Here is a 21,398-nt window from a genome sequence, read left to right on the forward strand (position 1 = left end):
TGATCGATTGGCGAGCAAGAACGGTCCAGTTTCCAGAATGTGTCTCTACTTGTCACCCTCCACCTGGTGTTGCACTGGCAGCAATTTCTTCAGAGACTCCCCAGTTACCTTCCGAATACCTAGAATACCAAGATGTTTTCCGGAAGGATCAGGCTAACTCTCTACATCCTCATAGGTCTTATGACTGCCAGATAGACCTGATACCTGGATCTACTCCTCCTTGTAGTAGAATTTATGCCCTCACCGAGCCTGAGAACCTTCACCTTCGACAATACCTGGATCAATACCTGGCAAATGGGTTTATTCGTCCTTCCAAGTCCCCTGCTTCTTCAGCTTTGTTCTTCGTTCCAAAAAAGGAAGGAGACCTTAGAACTTGTATAGATTATCGCTCCCTGAACCAGATCACCGTTAAGAATAGATATCCGTTACCTTTGATCCCTTAACTCCTGGACCAAGTCAGAAAAGCATGCATGTATACAAAGCTGGATCTTAGAGGAGCTTACCACTTGGTACGAGTAAAAGAGGGCGATGAATGGAAGACGGCCTTCCACACCAAGTATGGGCTATTTGAATATCAGGTCATGCCCTTCGGACTTTGCAATGCCCCGGCCGCCTTTCAATATTTTATGAACGATGTCCTCAGAGAGCTCATAGATGTGTGTGTTGTTGTTTACATTGAAGACATCCTCGTTTATTCTTCATCGGAATCTGAACATCGGAAACACGTGAAAATGGTCCTCGAAAGATTGCGTCAACACAAACTTTTCGCTAAGTTGGAAAAATGTGTTTTCAACGTGACTGAAGTTGAATTCTTGGGATTCATATTATCACCTGGCGGAGTGCGTATTGATTCAAAGAAGGTCGATGCAGTTCTCAAATGGCCATCACCATCCTCCGTAAAAGGTGTGCAAAGCATGTTAGGCTTCGCTAACTTTTACCGCAGGTTTATCCCCGAATTCTCTCGAATAGTCCAGCCCATCACTGCCTTGTTAAAGAAAAACAAACGTTTTGAATGGTCTACCGAGGCGGAACAAGCTTTCCAGGATTTGAAGACTAAATTTATCTCTGCACCAATCTTAAAACACCCTCGCCCCGAACTCCCCTACATCGTGGAAACTGATGCTTCAAGCCTTGCCATGGGGGCTGTTCTATCACAAAAGGACCCGGTAACCAATCAGTTGCATCCCGTGGCATTTTGGTCCCGCAAATTCTCGCCTCCTGAAATCAATTACACGATTACTGACAAGGAACTTCTGGCTATCAAGTCTGCCTTTAAGGCTTGGCGGCATTATCTGCTGGGGGCCCGACACACGGTTACTGTGATTATGGATCACCGAAACCTGCAATATTTGAAAACCGCAAAAGCCCAATCCTCTAGACAACTCCGTTGGGCATTATTCTTTGCCGAGTTTGACTTCATAATTACCTATCGACCTGGTACAAAGAACGGTAAAGCTGATGGCCTTTCTCGGATGGGAGTGGAAGAACACTTGATCAACCCTAAACCTGTACCAATCATTCCCGAACAAAGAATTCTGGGTGTAATCGCCACAGAATCCATAGAGGAAGTTAAGGATAAAGCCAGGCAACTTGTAACTCCAGCAGACATACAGAATTGGCATCTGCAGGGAAAGAACTTTGCAGTAAAGGACAACTTATTGTATTTCCAAGAACGATTATACCTACCCAGAACAGATTTACAGAAAAAAGTAATCTCTTGTTATCACGATTCTTTAATGGAAGGACATCCTGGTATGGCCAAGACCTCAGAAAAGATCAAGCGCTACTTCTGGTGGCCGTCTTGGAAAAAAGATATCAGAGACTTTATAATGTCCTGTGGAGTATGCGCCCAAAACAAGAGTCAAAAGGAAAGACCAGCAGGCCTCTTACGCCCTATTGACATCCCACCTCGCCCTTGGCATACGCTTTCTATGGACTTCATCACCGATCTACCTCCATGCTCCGGATACAATACGATTCTAGTAATCGTGGACTTATTCTGCAAGATGGCGCATTTCATTCCGCTCAAAGGCTTGCCAACAGCAGCAACTCTGGCCCGAGAATTTCTCGAAAACATCGTCCGACTGCACGGTTTTCCTTCGGTTCTAATTTCGGATCGAGGTAGTCAATTTATTTCTCATTTTTGGCGAAGTTGCTGTCGGTTGGCTCAAATTGATGTGAGACTATCGACCAGTCACCACCCTCAGACCGACGGACAAACCGAGAGGACCAATCAAACTCTGGAACAGTATTTACGCTGCATGCTGCAAAAAACTGAAAACACTTGGAAAGACATCCTTTGGATAGCCGAATATGCCTACAATAACTCTGTCCATTCGGGAACTGGGAAAACCCCGTTTTTTCTTTTGTACGGCAGTCACCCTCGAACCTCGGAGTTGGATCCCCTCCAAGATCTTGAAACACCAGCAGTAGACTACCTGCATTCTACAATCACCCAAGCCTTTAAGGAAGCTGTTTCTCACCTTCAAAGGGCTAAAGAACAATACAAGAAAGGAGCAGATCAACATCGGAAGGAAGCCCCTCAATATCAAGTAGGGGATCAAGTCTGGTTATCCACCAAATATCTACCTCTAAAAGGGCCACGCACATTCAACCCAAGATATCTTGGTCCCTATTCCATCACTACCATAGTAAACCCAGTAGCGGTCAAGTTGGACTTGCCCCCGCACATGAAGATACATCCGGTCTTCCACGTCTCTCTATTAAAACCTGTGCAACCTCAAACCCGACTAACTAAATCTCCAAAACCTATCCTAGTTGATGGAGAACTCGAGTTTGAAGTCAAAAGCATTCTGGACTCCAAGATCTCCAAATCTAAACTATTTTACCTAATTGACTGGAAAGGCTACGGCCCCCAAGAGAGATCCTGAGAACCTGCTGAATATGTCCACGCTCCTCGCCTAATGAAAAGATTTCACCGAACATTTCCTGACAAGCCAAAACCCCCGGAGAAGCCCGGTTTGGGAGGGGCCTTGAGGGGGGGTACTGTCATGATCTCTGCTTCCAAAAGGTCAGGGTTTTCCCAACTCCCTTGGAAGCAGATCCATAACCCAGGTTCCGAGTGCCAACCAGTCCCAATTGGGACCTTTTGGACCCAGTCCTGGCGCCAGTGGCACCAGGCTCATAAATATGCCCAGTCCCAGCGCTGGAAGCGCCGGGCTCATAATGCTTGGGTGGACTTACCTGCAGCAGACCATGCTGCTTACTTGCCTGCCAGTTGAGCCTCTGATCCTCTTCTGTTTGGAACTACTTTTCCTGTTGGGTGGGGCAGGAGCCACTCCCTAGATTCAGAACACTGGAACTCTTCTGGAAAGCAGGGGCTCTTTTCTTACCTAGGCGTGGCTGTGGAAGGAGACACCTAAACACTACAGGAGGCTATTTAAACCACACCCGATGGATGAATCTTGCTTTGCGTTATTCTGCATCCTCTGCAGCAGAACGCTCATCGTGTCTTCTGCATCTGATCCTGGGCCTAAGGAAAAAGGCTTACCATCCTGAATCCAGTCTTCAGCAACACCTATAAAGACAAGAAAGAACAGGTTAGCATTACGGTCTTCAGTGACAGCTCTTCACTTACCTGGTCCATCGGCTGTCACCAACGCCTCGCGCTGCATTGCGGCATCTGAAAGACAAAGGCTTACCTACTCTTCGTGCGCTCCGGAGGTCTTCACACTGCATTCCGGCATCTGAAAGACAAAAGCTTACCAACTCTTTGCACGCTCCGGAGGCCTGCGGCGCTGCATCCCGCATCTGAAAGACAAAACAAGGTGCGTTTAAAGACATTGGGGAACTTTAATACTCACGTGCCATTACTCCTTTCCACATCTAACCCAGTGGGTATTCCGGCACCCTGCAGCCGCTCCGAACTTGTACCTGCAAAATAAAAAGACAGTTAGAGCGCATCGTGAAGCAGGCAACAAGCGCTTACTTGCGTGCTTCCAGGCGCTTCTATTCATCACACGGGCTCCATCTTCAACTCACTTCAGCCCGTCATCCGCCATCGCCGGAACCCTGCAAAACAAGAAACATCATTACTAAAGACTTTAAAGACATTAGAATTACTCGAAACTTACCGTTCGTGCAGTAAACGACGGACAGCAGTCCTCTGAAGTCAAGAGGCCTGCTCCCCTTATCCAGTGAAGAAACTGGTTACAGCACCCTGCCCCGAGGCAGATGGAGAGCACGGCGTTCACTTACCTAAGGTGAGAGCGTTAACCTTTGGGGTTCTACAGGAGAAGAGAAAGGGAAGAAGAGAGAGACATTCAATAACCCAGTTCCTTAATCCCATATTTTCTATCTGCAGACATCTTACCCTTCGAGTCAGACATACAGTGCACAGAGGTCCAGCCCAAAGAGCCAGCCGTGTGTTACACATCACCTTTGAAGATACGGTATACGCCCAGTCAAGACCGGCGCCTCTACGGGAATCAGGTGAGCGTTACAGGAAATCCGCCAAAGCCATGATCTGGCAGACCCTTTAATGCGGTGGTAATAGCGCTGACGCCACATTTAAGGGTTACCGCCAGACTCGTGATGAGGCCCTATGTGTCGACACTGCAACTATTAAAAATGTTGCACTAAGAAATACTGCATTCAGCGTGAGAATCATTTTATACATAAGATTCACTAAAAACCAAACATACTGTCTATTTTTACCTTACTTGAGGTGTGGGTTAACCTCTACCAACCTGTGACCTTGCACAGACACATCCCGATCATAAGACTAAACAACAGAGCTCTGCACAGGACTGTTCATAACTAGAGCCCAACCATATCTCTACCTTGTCAATACACTTAATACAGGTTGCCCAGGTGGAGGGATCTTTACTCAGAATTGGGTCTTAGTAGCAAACGAAGCATTCTGCCTTTGTTTAACCCCACTTGCCTTCCTTCCTTTGAATTATGCTGTTACACATTGCTGCATGATTTCTATGCCATTATAACTGTAAGCAATTGATGCATTTTAAAGGAATCAATAGCTATATGTGGTACCACATAGACATTGAATATATTTGCCAAATTGGAATCACCAGAGTTCAAAGTGTGTTATCAATTGATGCATATATCTTGAACCTTATTTGTATATAAAGAACTGTGCCATATAGAGCGCAGGAGTACAGATACCCCCCTCCAATCTTTACAATGATTATGGGATATTTCTAACAAATAATTTGTACACACATTTTGCATGTACAAAAATTGATTTGGAACTTAATAATCTTGGATGGTTAGGCATTCATGTTACCCATTTTCCTTTTTACATACATGCCAAGCTTCTGCAAATAGCCCCACTATAAATTACTTGAGAAAAAAAGGCAACACTTGCTTGACAGCAACAGATGGATTACTGACTCGAACGAATGGTGACTGGCAGTGGCTGTACTGCAGTGGTGGTAGAGGCTTCCTCTTCCCTGCTTCATCTTCCCTGCACAGCCCGCTTGAGCCTGGTACACACAAGTACCACAGGCCTGTTCTGGCGGCAACAGCAGCACGTTGGTGAGAGTATGGACCATGCTCCTGAGGACGTAGGCTGTCAAGGGAGGTCGACTCTTCTGGTCTGATCCAGTGCTTCCACTGCGGGGAGGAGGGACTGCATGGCCTGGTCTGCCACCAGGTGCTCTTTTTAGGCCTGGTGGTCCCCAGTCAAGACAATGGACCTCATCACGGGTTGGGCTGTATTCCCGGCTGAAATACCGCCGACTGTAATAGCCCTAGCACCGACCGGCCTGGTGGTATTACCACCGGATCACGGGTTGGGCCTTAACGGTAAATCCCCATTCCTGATTGGGTCCATTGGATCCAATGGGGAATTTTCAGTGCTGATACTGCGGGCTAATACAGCCGGCTGTAATACTGCCAAAAACAGGGATTTTCACCTCCAGAAAAAAGCTGGAGGTAAAACAGCTGATTTAGCGCCCAACTCGTGATAGGTCCAGCCCTTAAATGTGGCGGTAATATCATTACCACTCCATTTAAGGGCTACAGCCCAACTCGTGATGAGGCCCAATGTGTAGGTAATAGATGGCACCACGGGAACCCAGCTGCAGTAATTCTGACTAGAGGATGCCTTTCACTTTGCCTTGACTCTGCTTTGTTTCGACAGGCTGTAGGAAGGCGCCTCTAAGCTGGAGGAACTGTGGGTCCATGAGGACTTCTGAACAGATACTTAAATCTAAAGGACAGCAGCGGTGCAATTAGTGTTATAACATTGTAAAATGGAATATTCACTGGCATGGTTTGACTTTCGTCCTGCAAGTTCATACTATTATGGGACCTCATTTGTTTCATTTTCTGGTTCACCATTGCATTTCTTGCTTTATGGTTCTCTATTGTTCTTTATTCTGGCTTTCTTTGTCCTTCTATTTAATTATGTCATCATATTATTATGTTAAAATATAGAGTTCCCACAGTGATGAACCAAAGTAATGGTAATGTAATAAGCTATCAATCTGAATGTAAAAGATAATAGATCAGTGGAATTTAAGGTGCAGGGGAGAAAGATTGGTCCTGGCACATGGACCAAAAATACATAAGCAACAGAAAAAGCTCCCTAGGGTAAGAGAACTCCCATCCCTTGAACTCTATCACAAGCTTATCAGAAAGTCTAATAGTTATACATATATTTATATCTCATCTGTGAGGTTTATGCAAATATTAAATGTGCAACCAATTTAGTGTGTGTCGCCAACCAACGGGGCATTACACAGTATTTTTCCATCAAAAGCTTATATTCCATCAGCAAAAGGATGACCCAACAAGTTTCAAGCCTGCAACAGCAAAAAACCGGGACATACCCATGCTTAAATTGCCAGCATTGTTCTAGCATCATCAAGGGGGACAGTATTCAACACCCTAACCAAAGCAAACAAGCTTAGAGATTTCGGCAGTTGCGATAGCAAAAACATCATTTATGCACTCGGGTGTCGGGAAATATTACATTGGGCAGATAAAAAAGAAAAGCTAAAGAACGTTGAAAGGAACACAAGTCCAACATTAGAACTGCAACGAAAAATAACCCATTTTTAGACACCATAGAGACAACCAGCATAACATTGCACAATTAAGATGGGTTAGCCTAGAAATAGTACATCCATTAACCAGAGAGGGTGACATGGGTAAGAGATTAGCGCAAAGAGAACTTCACTGGCTTTACCATTTAGATGCAGTGACTCCCTTGAAGGGTTGAATGAAGATTTCTATTTAGGTCCATATGTCAAACGAAATATCATATTGTACCTCCTTTATTGTATATATTGGCCTAAGCCCAGTCGCTCTGCGAAGAAATCCGCATTGCAAGGTTCTGACCTTAGATCGATTTAGCCGCCATTTTAGGTTCATCTGCCATTTTGATTCTCACTCCAAAGTCACCCTGTGTTCTAAAATGGGGGACAGTGTTCTTCTGTTTGTAACTTGGCCGTCTTGACCTCTACATAAGGTGAATGCCTAAACTGCCCGCAGACCAAATGTTAGGGTCATGTAAGGAGACCTTGTCCTTCGTTGACCTGTAGATCAAGGATTACCTGTGCCAACAAAACTGATCCGCGAGCATATATTAAGCACACTGTTGTTTAAATACTGAATGTGAACACTTGTAGAACTGCATTGTATGAAACATGTACTAAGGCTTAATGTTAAATCCAAAGGTACACTGTTGCCATTGTGAGTTATTTGTGTATAAACTAGGAATAATCAATATGCATATAGGTGAATAAATTAGAAGTGAACGCGGCACGAACCCCTAGCCCTAGGAATGATTAACCTGTAGATGGGTTGGACATCATGTTAGAGAATTGTATAAAAAGAGTGAGTGTTCTGATGCACAGCCCCACTCACTTCTCATACCGAAAGGGCTGGTATTCGCTGTGATGTACTGAGGGCCAGATAGCTATCTGATACTTTGTTTCTTTGAAAACTGTTCAGCTGTAAAATAAAGATTTGTGTATCTTTGTAAACCCGTGTTTGGTGTATTTCCTGTTGTGGTACTCAGCCTCGATATTCTCTTTTTGCTTTTACAGATGGCGCCCGAATAGGGACGCTCAAGATTGATGCCATCTCGTTGAAGGTTGACACGGCTATCGGACCGGGATCGGACGGTGTAAAGGGGGCCCCTTTCTTGTATGAGAAGCGACACCTCAGCAGCGCTGCACGACCCAATCCCTGGACGGGGAGCACGTGGTCCGAGTCGGCATCTTGACGAGGGTCCATATATCGAGGAGGGCAGATTTGCCGAAATCACCAACCACAAGGAAATCTTTGTTAGAAAACTTTTAATCCGATCGGACCTTCTTGGGATTTGATCAGGCGAGTCGTGACCCGATTCTTAAGTATCCTGATAATTTGTTTTGGCGTATTGCACTCGCGAGTTCACTTATTGTCCAGGTAACACCAGTATTCTGATATGCCTGGGAAATTGTCTGCCTGCTTCAGGGCATTATTCCGCAAGGACAGACAATCTTTGGAATTTGGCCGATCGGCACCAATGGAGGGGTCGCCGGTGTGTACTATGTACTGTAAGCACGGCATTGGTAGTATAGTATTTAATGATATTTGGCACACACAAACTAGACATGCTTCCGAACTTCAGTGGCCAATCAATGGTAGTTTTGAAATACCTCGAGAAAAAACGTGAGTTAACTGCATGGGCTAAGCATTGCATGGAGAAGGGTGAACAAGCTAATGTTTTTGCCACACTTTCTAATATAGACAATCTTCCTGCGAAAAACGTTTTTATTGAAGGATTAGGAATTCATTTATTTGTAATGTGGAACAGGCTGAATGGCATAGATCAACCACAAGGATTGAGGGATCTGAATACTTTAGCGTTCTGTAGAGATACTGCGGAGAAGGTGCTAGAGCATGTTGAGAGGATTCTTGAGTATAGAAAGGAGCTGGAAAAGTTACGGAATTAAGATGAAGATGGTGATAGCTTGGACGTTATGTTCGTACAGAAACGGTTCCTTCCTTGTTGGAAATCGATAACTGAGGAAACACAAATTTGTACGAAAGATGCGATTAGATGGGTCTCAGACATGTCGATAACTCCTGTATAAGTATATGACACTTATAGTAAGTATACGCCAGAAATGCAGAGGAAAGTGATACAGGTAATGGTAGAGTGCCTACTGGATGAGTGTGTAAAGAAGAAGATTTGTTGTCCCGCGGAGTTATTGAGTATTTATAAGAGGGCCTTTTCATTTTATTTGATTTGATTTATTGATTTATAAAGCACTTTACACCAAGGCGCTGTACAGTGGAACAACATAATACATAACAACATCAACAAAATAACAGTGGAAGCAAAATTACATCATGAATCATTCAACAAAACAGTGAAAAGAGCAATTAACTGAAGGGGAGAGAATAGGGGAGTGGGATTAGGTGGGTGGGAGGGGTGGTGAAGAGTTGGAAGAGGGAAATGGAAGGGAGAGAGAGGAGTGGTAGGAGAGGGGAGAGAGAAAGTCAAGGGAGGAATTAGGGGGGAGGGGAAGCAGAGAGTGCAGGGGGGAGGTTTCAAGGATTCAGCTGCTTTAGTGCTCGATTTGGCTCTGTTGCTTAGTAAGCGTTCGGACTTGCCTACTTCTCAGTTGCCTATGAGAGAGGTCCCTCTGACATTTGTCCCAAAAGTAGAGATTCCTGCTAATCCTGCAACAGGTGCAGTTGCTCAAGGTATTCCTGCACATTATGTGTCGCAGTTTGTTCATGTCCCGTTCTCAAGACAGAGAGTGAACACCATTAAACAATCTATTCCCGACATTAGGAAGAATCCGGCAGGGTTCTACAAAGAAATAGAGTCTGTCTTGCAATCATCGGTATTCACCTTAAGAGATATTGATGTGTTATTTCCCATACTCCTGCCTGTCGACTTGTGGAAACAGATTAAAACTATAGATGATGTGCCAGGGCTAGGAGATATATGGACTAACATGGTTAGACTCGATGGAGAAAGGCCAACTGGCGAAAGACCACCTCAGGTAATACTAACTTTACCTGACAGAATAGTTACGAAATTGAAAACTATAATTCCTGAAAAGAGAATTATTTGGGACAAGCTTACTGCCTGTGTCCAAGGGAAGTCTGAGGGTGCTACCAAGTTATTTAATGGGTTCGAACAAGTATTTTCAGATTTCAGTGGACAAGATTTAGGCACAGAGTCTGGAAAAAGATTATTCGTGGACAAATTTGTGCGTGGATTGCTGCCTGAAATCCAGTCGCAAATGATGTCCTCTGAGAGCGCTTTGCAAGAGAAGTCTCAGTCAGAAGTATTGCACATGGCTCAGTACTATGAGAATCGTGTCAATAACGAAAAAGAAAGTGTTGAAAAGAGAAAAGGAGACTTAAAGACGAAAGTTCTATTGCAGCAAATTGTTAGAGGTCCTGGAGGGGGTAATTCGCAATTTAGAGGTCAGTACGTTCCACAAGGAAATGCGCCCTTGGGTCCTGTAAACATTAACCAGTGTGCATATGACAAGAGGGCGTGCACAATGCCTGATCCTCCAGGAAAGGTCAAATAACACATTTGGAAATATGGGTAGACGATGCAGAGGTCGCCCAGGTGTAGGGGGTCCTGGTAGAGGTCAGTTTTCACAGGATACACAGCAACCTTTTTCGCAGGACAATCGGGCATCGAGTGTGGATAATAGAAACATTTTTGATCATCCTTCTGCTGCTTACCTCTCTGAAGAACTTCCTTTTGACGACATTCTGTTTCGCTAGGATTGCCCGAAACAGGGTTTGGAACCAACGCCTATTCCCGTTAATCAGAAAGGTCCCTACTTTGAGATGTTAGTAGGAAATAGGAAAACATCTATTCTTGATAGATACAGGGGCACAGAAGGGTTCCATTGACCTTTCGCGGGTTCCAAACATTCCACTGTCAGGGCAAACCAATGTTGCTGTAGGGTTTTCTGGCGCACCAGTTGTCTGTCCGGTTTCTTTGCCGGTACCGATTACCTTGGGTCCATTTGCAGGCCATTGTCCATTTCTTTTGACTACGAATTGTGGAGAGAATTTGTTGGGGTTGAATCTGTTGAAGGAATTAAATGAGGTAATTCATTGTTCTTCTGATGGAGTGCGTTTGACGATTTCACCACAGCAGCTTTCTGCCTCTCAATTCTTGACCAGACCTTTGCCGGCGGAATTTAGTCATGTTCCAGATTGTTTGTGGGCTATTGATGATAATGATGTTGGTGTCTTACAAATTGAACCTGTTAAGATTATCTTGAAACATGGAGTAAAGCTGCCACGTATTCCGCAGTATAAGATCTCGGTCGATGGTGAGCAAACTTTGAAATGCATCGTCTCCGATTTTGTGCATCGATGGGTGACCGAGGAAATTGCATGTAGTTTGTGCAATAGTCCGATTTTACCTGTGTACAAAAAAGGCATTTGTTTCATAATTGATCTACGTGCCATCAATAAGATCATTGTTCCACAATTTCCAATTGTGCCTGAAGTGACAACAATATTAACCATGATCCCGGCTTCAGCTACTCATTTTAGTGTTGTGGATCTAAAGAATGCTTTCTTTAGTATTCCTATTCACAAAGACAGTAGATACCTGTTTGCATTCACCCTAGGGGGACATTCATTTACCTTTACCCGTGCACCGCAAGGTTATACGGAAAGTCCTGGTATCTATAGTAGGGCTTTGAAAGAGCAGCTCGAAACCCTTGAGTTGCCCTCTACTTGTACACTGCTTCAATATGTTGATGATTTGCTTTTAGCTGCTGACTCAGAGTAAGGAGGGCACTGTGTTGTTGCTTATTCATTTGGCTAAACATGGACATAAAGCTTCGCTTAAAAAATGTCAATACTGTTGTCAGGAGGTCGCCTATTTAGGCTATCTCCTGTCAAAGGAGGGAAGAAGGTTGACGCCTGAATGGATAAAACTCATTTCTAGTATGTCTGTCCCAAATACGCAGAAGGAATTTAGAGCCTTGATAGGTATGGCTTCTTACTGTAGGCAGTGGATCCCCAATTTCTCACTAGTGATTAAACCAATGTTGGCTTTGACGAAGAAGGGCATTTCTTCGCCATTGCCGTGGAACTTGCAACACCAGCAAGCATTTGATTTGCTCAAGACTGCATTGTGCTGGACACCAGTTTTGGGCACACCAAACTATGTCAAGGCCTTTGTGTTGTATGTGCATGAATGTGATGGATTTGCTTTGGCTGTATTAACGCAGGAACATGGAGGGAAGAATAGGCTGTGCGGCTACTTTTCTTCTGCCCCTGATCCTGTAGCATGCGCTTTGCCAAGATGTTTGTGAGCTGTTGCTGCTGCGTCCGTAAAACAGCGAGGAAATGGTCCTAGGCCATGCTTTAACCCTGATGGTACCTCACTATGTAGATGTTCTATTAAACAGAACACAAACGCAACACCTCACCTCCGCATGATTAACGAGATATGAATTGATCTTGTTTGCACCGCACATACAAATTAAGAAGTGTTGTTTTCTTAATCCGGCTGAAGTTTTACCTTTCCCGCTAGGTACTGCTTGCAGTGACGAAGAGCCACATGACTGCCTTTACACTACCGAACAAGAGACAAAGGGTAGAATCGATCTGAAAGATACTCCTTTGAACAATCCACAAGGGGAGCTGTTTTGCAATGGCTCCTGCTTCATACTTTCGGATGGTACATCCACAGCTGCTTATGCAATCACTACACTGAGCATGGTTGTGGAAACCAAGAGAATCATGCATAACTCCGCACAGGCCGCAGAGATTATAGCATTGACCTGAACTTGTGAACTTTCCGAAGGGCTTACAGTTAACACATTCACTGACAGTCAGTACCCCTTTGGGGTGGTTCACAACTTCGGTAGACTTTGGTCAGAAAGAGGTTTCTTGACTTCACATGGTACAAACATTCAACATGGCTCTTTGATAGTACGGTTACTCTCAGCGCTTGCACTCCCTATTCAGCTAGCTATCATAAAATGTGCAGTGCATCGGAAGATTGTAGATCATGTAGGAAAAGGGAACGCTTTTGCTGACCAGATAGCCAAACAAACTGCCACTGATCTCTCTTCAGAAATGTATACTTCAAGGGAAGTCACAAATGCCTGTACTTTGGATGAGGGTATTGATTCCGTAGGGGATATCCAAGCCGATGCCACATTAGAAGGATCTAAGAAGTGGGCTGAGAGTTTGGCGAAACTGGATGATGATGGGTGTTGGGTGGACAAAGTTGAAGGGAAGTGGTTACTGCCTGACGCATATATTATGATGATGGTTGTTATGGCTCATGGTCCCACTCATATATGTGGTCGTAAAATCACTAAAATGTTGCAAAATGTGTGGTTAAAATACAAAATCCCTAAAGTAGCTGAACCCTTCATTCAGGGGTGCATGATTTGTTTGCAGCACAATGTGGGAAAGGGCACATCAACTCCTAGGGGTAGTTTTGGTCCCCCTTCCATCCCCTTCGAGGTTATTCATTTTGATTTTATTGAGATGGAGCGTTGCAACAATTTCAAGTATGTATTAGTCGTCATCTGTGCTTTTAGCAAATGGATTGAAGCCTATCCTGTCAAAGATGCCACAGCTATGACCAGAGCAAAGACTATGTTAAAAGAATATTTTCCAAGATTTGGGTTTGGCTAGAGTCATCTGGTCGGACAATGGTCCACACTTTACCGCTGCTGTAATTCTGCAGATATGCACAGGATTACAGATCGATAAACGGTTCCATTCGGCCAGACACGCTCAGAATGCTGGACTAGTAGAAAACACAACAGCATCATCAAGAACAAGCTCGCTAAGACGTGTGCCGGCACCAAACTAAAATGGCCGGAAGCCTTACCGATCGTGTTGTTATCTATGAGAACAACCCCTCAAACTAAGATTGGGCTCTCTCCCTTTGAGGTGGTTATGGGTAGGCCAGCTAATATTTGGAATGTTCCGAAGTCTCGTTCTTTACGAGACGTTGAAAATGTACTTCTCTTTGACTACTCTGGCCAGTTAACAAAAAAATCTGTATTTGATTTATCACCAGGTGCGAGAGGCTTTACCTGTATGGTACAAGGGTTGCGGTCACAGCATATGACCGGGAAAGTCGATCCTCGTGAAATCATTTGAGCGATCTTCTTGCCTCACACCTCGCTGGCGGGGTCCCTTCCAAGTTTTGCTGGTCACACAGACAGCAGTGCGGGTAGCAGGCCGGAAGCATTGGATACACGCGTCGCACACCAATAGGATTCCATATCCAGTGCCACACAATACAGAAGATGCAGAACCCCTCACCAATGCTGTAACCAACGATCACGAAGTAGCAACCAACATCGAGAGTGCATCGCAGATTTTCCCTGAGCCCGTGAGGCCTGGGGAAACAGCCATTTCATCTCTACACTCTCCAACAGTTTTGTCTATTGAATTTGTTCCGGATCTTGCATCAGATTCTGCTTTGGATTTGTCGCTTCCAACGGGAAGTGACGACACGTTGTTCACATATCACTCTGTACCAGGCACCACAAGGTACAATCTGCATCCGAGGAAATAGACTTACTGCACGGTTCGGCTGTGCCATCAAGGAAATCATCGAAGGGCTTGTCTTTTTGGCCCGATCATTTGTACATAAGGTATTCTGTTGTCTAGGGTTTGAGGAAGGACTAAGAAAACACTCGGCCTGGAGGTCGCCAGCAAATAACATTGGTGCTTTCGTTTGAAGAATACAATGCCTGCAACCACTCCCACATGCACAGAACAGATAAGAAAATGTGTGACCAGCTGCAAAACTAGACAATTCACTGTGTGGGCCCCGAAAACGTATTGCTGTTTTGTGATAATGTTAATTGGTTTCACAATAGTCATTGTTTTAGGTTTCTGGTATTTAGAAGAATTACATCCGTTTGAGAATTTGTTACCTAATGAAAATGTACCTACTGTTTCTACTCCTTTCGTGCATCTGCATACTCTATCTCCTAGAGACTCTCAGTTCAGACAGAATTATCACAACAACACACTATTACTTATCATGAATGCTACACATGCCATTTTTAACAGATCTAATTGTTGGATCTGTTCACATTTTCCGAAACACAGCGATAAGGGGTTAGGTTGGTATATTCATCCTTTACCTTTGACAACGACTTGTTATGCTTCTCTCAGAGCACTATTCTTTGGCCGATGGAACGATAGCATCTCGGTGAATTTCGATGGGACTAACTTGAACGAGTTTGAAAAAAGTGTTCTGACGCCCCTGGGATGCTCGCTTTTTGCAAATAGGAGTAAGCTTAATGTTGCTTCTATTGGGTCTTCTGATAGACTGTCCCGTCCTTTTCAATCTTTGATCTCTTTCAAGATAACTCTTATAGGCAATAAGGATGCCACGCCACCTTCCTACACTGTTAACCATAGCCCCGATTCAGTTTCTTTCTGCATACAAAGGAATGGTATTCAGTTAATGGGTGATTTTAAAGGTTGCGCCAACGTTGCGAATTTGACTGGTGAGGACAGACCCTTGAATGTAGGCAAACCTGTCTATTTAGTTTGTGGTAACGTAGCATTTCCGTGGTTACCCAGGGATTGGCAGGGAAACTTGTTATTTGGGGATTCTGTTACCCGGGGTATTCATTGCAAGTACTGTAGAGATTTCAAAGGCTCGTCCACGGGGGCGACAATGGTGACACTTGGCACAAGTTCTGGGCGATGTAGCTAAATCCTTTGTACCATTTTGGGGGCAAATAATGAACTCTGAAGATATCAGGAGACTAGCGGGAGTACTGGAGAGGAACATGAACTGGACCACCGACATACTCTATAATGTGACTCTAGAACAGAAAGCAATAAGGTTAGTAGCACTTCAGAACCGGACGGCATTAGATGTCATCCTGGCTGAGCGTGGTGGGGTATGTAAATTGGTGGGGTCCACTATGTTTTCGTACCAGATTCCTCCCCAACTATCTTTAAGGCAATGCACAATCTGCATGTCCTAAGTTCAGAAGTGCATGTTCCCGAGGGAAAACTGGCATCTTAGCGCTTGGTTCTGGGACTTCTTGCGTTCTTGGGGATGGAAACTATTTTCGGTCTTGCTGATTATTTTGGGTATTCTGTTGTTTCTTTGTTGTTCTATACAATATCTTCCTGGTATGTCTTCGATGTTAGGAGGATGTTGCGCATAAGCGATGGGTACATTAGGACATAAAGTATACGCCCCAAAGAAGATCTCCAACAAATCTGTGCTGAAAGAAATCTTAGTATCTGATCTTATGGCAATTGATATCTCCGATAGTGATTCAGATGTATGGACATTGAGACGTGGAGTTACTCGTAAAGTGAGTAGAAGTAGTTTAGCGCTTGGGTTAGGCCAAAAGGAGGGTTTGTTAAGCGGGATATCATATTGTACCTCCTTTATTGTATATATTGGCCTAAGCCCAGTCGCTCTGCGAAGAAATCCACGTTGCAAGGTTCTGACCTTAGATTGATTTAGCCGCCATTTTAGGTTCGTCCGCTATTTTGATTCTCACTCCAAAGTCACCCTGTGTTCTAAAATGGTGGACAGTGTTCTTCTGTTTGTAACTTGGCCGACTTGACCTCTATATGAAGTTAATGCCTAAACTGCCAAAGGCCAAATGTTAGGGTCATGTAAGGAGACTTTGTCCTTCGTTGACCTGCAGATCAAGGATTACCTGTGCCAAGGAAACTGATCCGCGAGCATATATTAAGCACAATATTGTTTAAATACTGAATGTGAACACTCGTAGAACTTCATTGTATGAAACATGTACGAAGGCTTAATGTTAAATCCAAAGGTACACTGTTGCCATTGTGACTTATTTGTGTATAAACTAGGAATAATCCATATGCATATAGGTGAATAAATTAGAAGTGAACGCGGCACGAACCCCTAGCCCTAGGAATGATTAACCTGTAGATGGGCTGGACATCATGTTAGAGAACTGTATAAAAAGAGTGAGTGTTCTGATGTACAGCCCCACTCACTTCTCTCACCGAAAAGGCTGGTATTCGCTGTGATGTACTGAGGGCTAGATAGCTATCTGATACTTTGTTTATTTGAAAACTGTTCAGTTGTAGAATAAAGATCTGTGTATCTTTGTAAGCCTGTGTTTGGTGTATTTCCTTTTGTGGTACTCAGCCTCGATATTCTCTTTTTGCTTTTACACATACCTTTGAAAGGTCCAACTTTGGTAATTAGGGATTGGATACTTTTCTTTGACCTTGGTGTTTACGTCTCAAAATCTGGGCACCTTGTGTAATATCGGGGCAAGATTGTGCACTCTACTGGGGCAGTGATCTTTGTACCTATGATCACGTCAATTCCTTGATGGGATACATTACTGTACTGTAATCTAATTGTTCTTGAGTGTTGCACTGGTGAATCCATTTTTTTTTAAAAACCTTTTTTTGTCTTGGTTTGACTTTGTTTTTGCTGAGTCCTCCATGCCTATTTTTGACTGTTTTGGAACCACTGTCTAGTATGGATTAGACTGTCCACTCTCTGGAGACAGTGTTTAATTAGATTTGATTGATATCAACATCTATATCAGACTACTTGAGAATGAGTCACTTGTATACCCTTTGCCGTTAATACAATTACCTACATGTTGTCTTCTTTTGGGGGGGGCATTTCCCCCCCTATTTCATGTTGTCTCATGCACTTTGTATGCATTTTGTATCTACTTTTGGTTTTAGTCCATACTAATTCGATGAGGTATAAGACAGAGGGAGGACCTGTTGTCTGCCCGCCTTGATCTAGAGAATTTATTTTTTGTACACCTATGGTACAAGTATAACATATTCATCCTTGAATAGAAATGTACACTATGTCCTCTTATGATATTGATCTGATCTTTGTACATGCGATTATGATCAAGCCAGAGCTCTCATTAGAGCAGGTACATTATAGGCATAAGATCCCCCCATTCTGCAGTGGGACATTTGGAGATGTTTATGCTCCCCATGGGTTGCTTTGGGCCAGCAGATAGGTCTGTACTATTATTTTTGTGATCATTAGATTGGGATATCCTTAGATTCTAACCCGGTTCTTCACTCAACCTTACTGCTTTTTTTGCATAAGGGAGCTTTACAATTTTTGGTAGGCTCTTTTAAGAGATTTACCCATGTTTGACTTAAGCAGTTCCCTTTCCTTCACTTCGAGATTTCACATTTTTATGTTGGCATATACATCAGAGGATGCACCTGCCGACCTTTACATCTTTTATTCCTGCCTCGTCCACATTATAAACTTTTAAAACCGCAACTTGTGCTATCTGCAGTGTTTCATTTACACTGGTGATATCACGGCCGTCATCACGGCATGGTGTCCTCATGTTGCCGTAAATTGCAGCATTTCATGGCGGTCTGTGCTGTGGAGTACCTTTTCCGCGGACACAGCTATAGTGCACTGATGCATTACGTGAAGGTGAGTCCATATGGAAACAGGGCCTGATCCCCATACTTTCGATTTTTTTAACAAACTTTGATACACATTCCTTGTCTTCCTAGACAAACGTGTTGGAAGGTGGGAGTAGATGACCACTCTTTGCAAATATCCAAGCGGACCCCGGTGGTACACTTTTTAAGGTTTAAACTGTTCATCTGATATTGTTGTAGCCCATTTGACATTGGTATAGATAGCCTTACAATAGTTTTTATTTTATTTTATCCCCCGATCTATAGAGAGTAGATGTTGTTGAAACAGAAAAATTGATATGAGGCCGGGAAGCCCAAAGGAAACACACCAACACAGGTTACAAAGGACATACAAAGCGCTTTATTCAAAGTTACAACAATTACAAAAAGTCAATTGACATACGGATAGCTATTCGGCCCTCAGAGTAACAGAACGAACCATCAACGGTAGTTCGCCGTGTTAGTGTGAGAGAGCGTACATTGGGATACTCAGGTTTTTATACTTTTTATCCAGCCTTGGCCAACCCCCTCGCGGGTTAACCATTCTTTGGACCAGGCCTAGGGTTCGTTGCCAGGTCAATCCCATAATGTATGCAATTTGATCAGTTCCGCTGATACAGTTGTTCATTTACACATAGGTCAGGGATAGGACAAGGTCTCAGTTCGCGACCCCAACAAGTGGCCTGCGGGCATATTACTTATTCATGTGTGCGGAGGTCACAACGGCCAGAATCCCACTCGAAATGTCATTCGGCTTCCATTTTGTTGTTCAGGGTGACTTCCACACTGCAAGAGTACCTAAAATGGCGGTTTAATCCAAGATGGCGATTTGCACAATACATTAAGGTCAAGACCTTGCCGCGGAATCTATGTACACGATGTTTTTAGACAACCTGGCGTAGGCCAACATACATTCAAACAATGCGATAGGAGGTACAATATTATTTCGATTTCCACAATGTTTGTTTACTTACTCTTATGCACCTGTTGATGGATGTGTCCGGAATATAGCTTTTTCAGTCAACCTCTGGGAGGTGAGTTGCATTTGGTTTGACATTTCGTGCAGAGAATAATAGGATACCCACTAAACAGAATTTAAGACTGGTCCTATACCTCGTTTTAGGATTCTGCATGACCAAGATGATGTATTTTTGCAGGATTCTAATGCTCTGTACTGTTATGCTCCTATCCCCTGGTTGATGGATACTGTATGAGGTATTACACTCACTTATTCAAGTTGCTATAGTTGTACACTATATATAATGGTTTAAATAATACATTAGCAACTGGGGTGTTAGGGAGAATGTTCAGTTTCATGCTAAATTCCTCCCACCTTAGAGACCCCCAGCTCTTTTGCTGAACTTTGGGATGTTGTACTTTTAATTCTGTGTTTTCTGTGTTGGACTTTTGAGTCTGACAAACTCCCTAGGCATCATCTTTTTACATTATGTCACACAGCTCCTTCAGTGCAGTGGCACAGGGAAGTCTTCCAGACTGTTTCCAAGAGAAGTTAAGTGAAATTGACTTTGTAACTTTCTAGACCCAGCACACACTATCTTACAATAGGGTGCTGGAGGGGTTACTCCCTTTGTCTAGTTTCTCATGTAACATGTTTATGTTAACCTTTCTGTAATTAATAGCTTGTGGCAGTGGTTTACAATATTATTTTAGGTACAATATTATTTCGATTTCCACAATGTTTGTTTACTTACTCTTATGCACCTGTTGATGGATGTGTCCGGAATATAGCTTTTTCAGTCAACCTCTGGGAGGTGAGTTGCATTTGGTTTGACATTTCGTGCAGAGAATAATAGGATACCCACTAAACAGAATTTAAGACTGGTCCTATACCTCGTTTTAGGATTCTGCATGACCAAGATGATGTATTTTTGCAGGATTCTAATGCTCTTTACTGTTATGCTCCTATCCCCTGGTTGATGGATACTGTATGAGGTATTACACTCACTTATTCAAGTTGCTATAGTTGTACACTATATATAATGGTTTAAATAATACATTAGCAACTGGGGTGTTAGGGAGAATGTTCAGTTTCATGCTAAATTCCTCCCACCTGAGAGACCCCCAGCTCTTTTGCTGAACTTTGGGATGTTGTACTTTTAATTCTGTGTTTTCTGTGTTGGACTTTTGAGTCTGACAAACTCCCTAGGCATCATCTTTTTACATTGTGTCACACAGCTCCTTCAGTGCAGTGGCACAGGGAAGTCTTCCAGACTGTTTCCAAGAGAAGTTAAGTGAAATTGACTTTGTAACTTTCTAGACCCAGCACACACTATCTTACAATAGGGTGCTGGAGGGGTTACTCCCTTTGTCTAGTTTCTCATGTAACATGTTTATGTTAACCTTTCTGTAATTAATAGCTGGTGGCAGTGGTTTACAATATTATTTTAGGTACAATATTATTTCGATTTCCACAATGTTTGTTTACTTACTCTTATGCACCTGTTGATGGATGTGTCCGGAATATAGCTTTTTCAGTCAACCTCTGGGAGGTGAGTTGCATTTGGTTTGACATTTCGTGCAGAGAATAATAGGATACCCACTAAACAGAATTTAAGACTGGTCCTATACCTCGTTTTAGGATTCTGCATGACCAAGATGATGTATTTTTGCAGGATTCTAATGCTCTTTACTGTTATGCTCCTATCCCCTGGTTGATGGATACTGTATGAGGTATTACACTCACTTATTCAAGTTGCTATAGTTGTACACTATATATAATGGTTTAAATAATACATTAGCAACTGGGGTGTTAGGGAGAATGTTCAGTTTCATGCTAAATTCCTCCCACCTTAGAGACCCCCAGCTCTTTTGCTGAACTTTGGGATGTTGTACTTTTAATTCTGTGTTTTCTGTGTTGGACTTTTGAGTCTGACAAACTCCCTAGGCATCATCTTTTTACATTGTGTCACACAGCTCCTTCAGTGCAGTGGCACAGGGAAGTCTTCCAGACTGTTTCCAAGAGAAGTTAAGTGAAATTGACT

This window comes from Ambystoma mexicanum, chromosome 6q (genome assembly GCF_040938575.1).
Source record: "Ambystoma mexicanum isolate Mex_15411 chromosome 6q, UKY_AmexF1_1, whole genome shotgun sequence".
NCBI lineage: Eukaryota > Metazoa > Chordata > Amphibia > Caudata > Ambystomatidae > Ambystoma > Ambystoma mexicanum.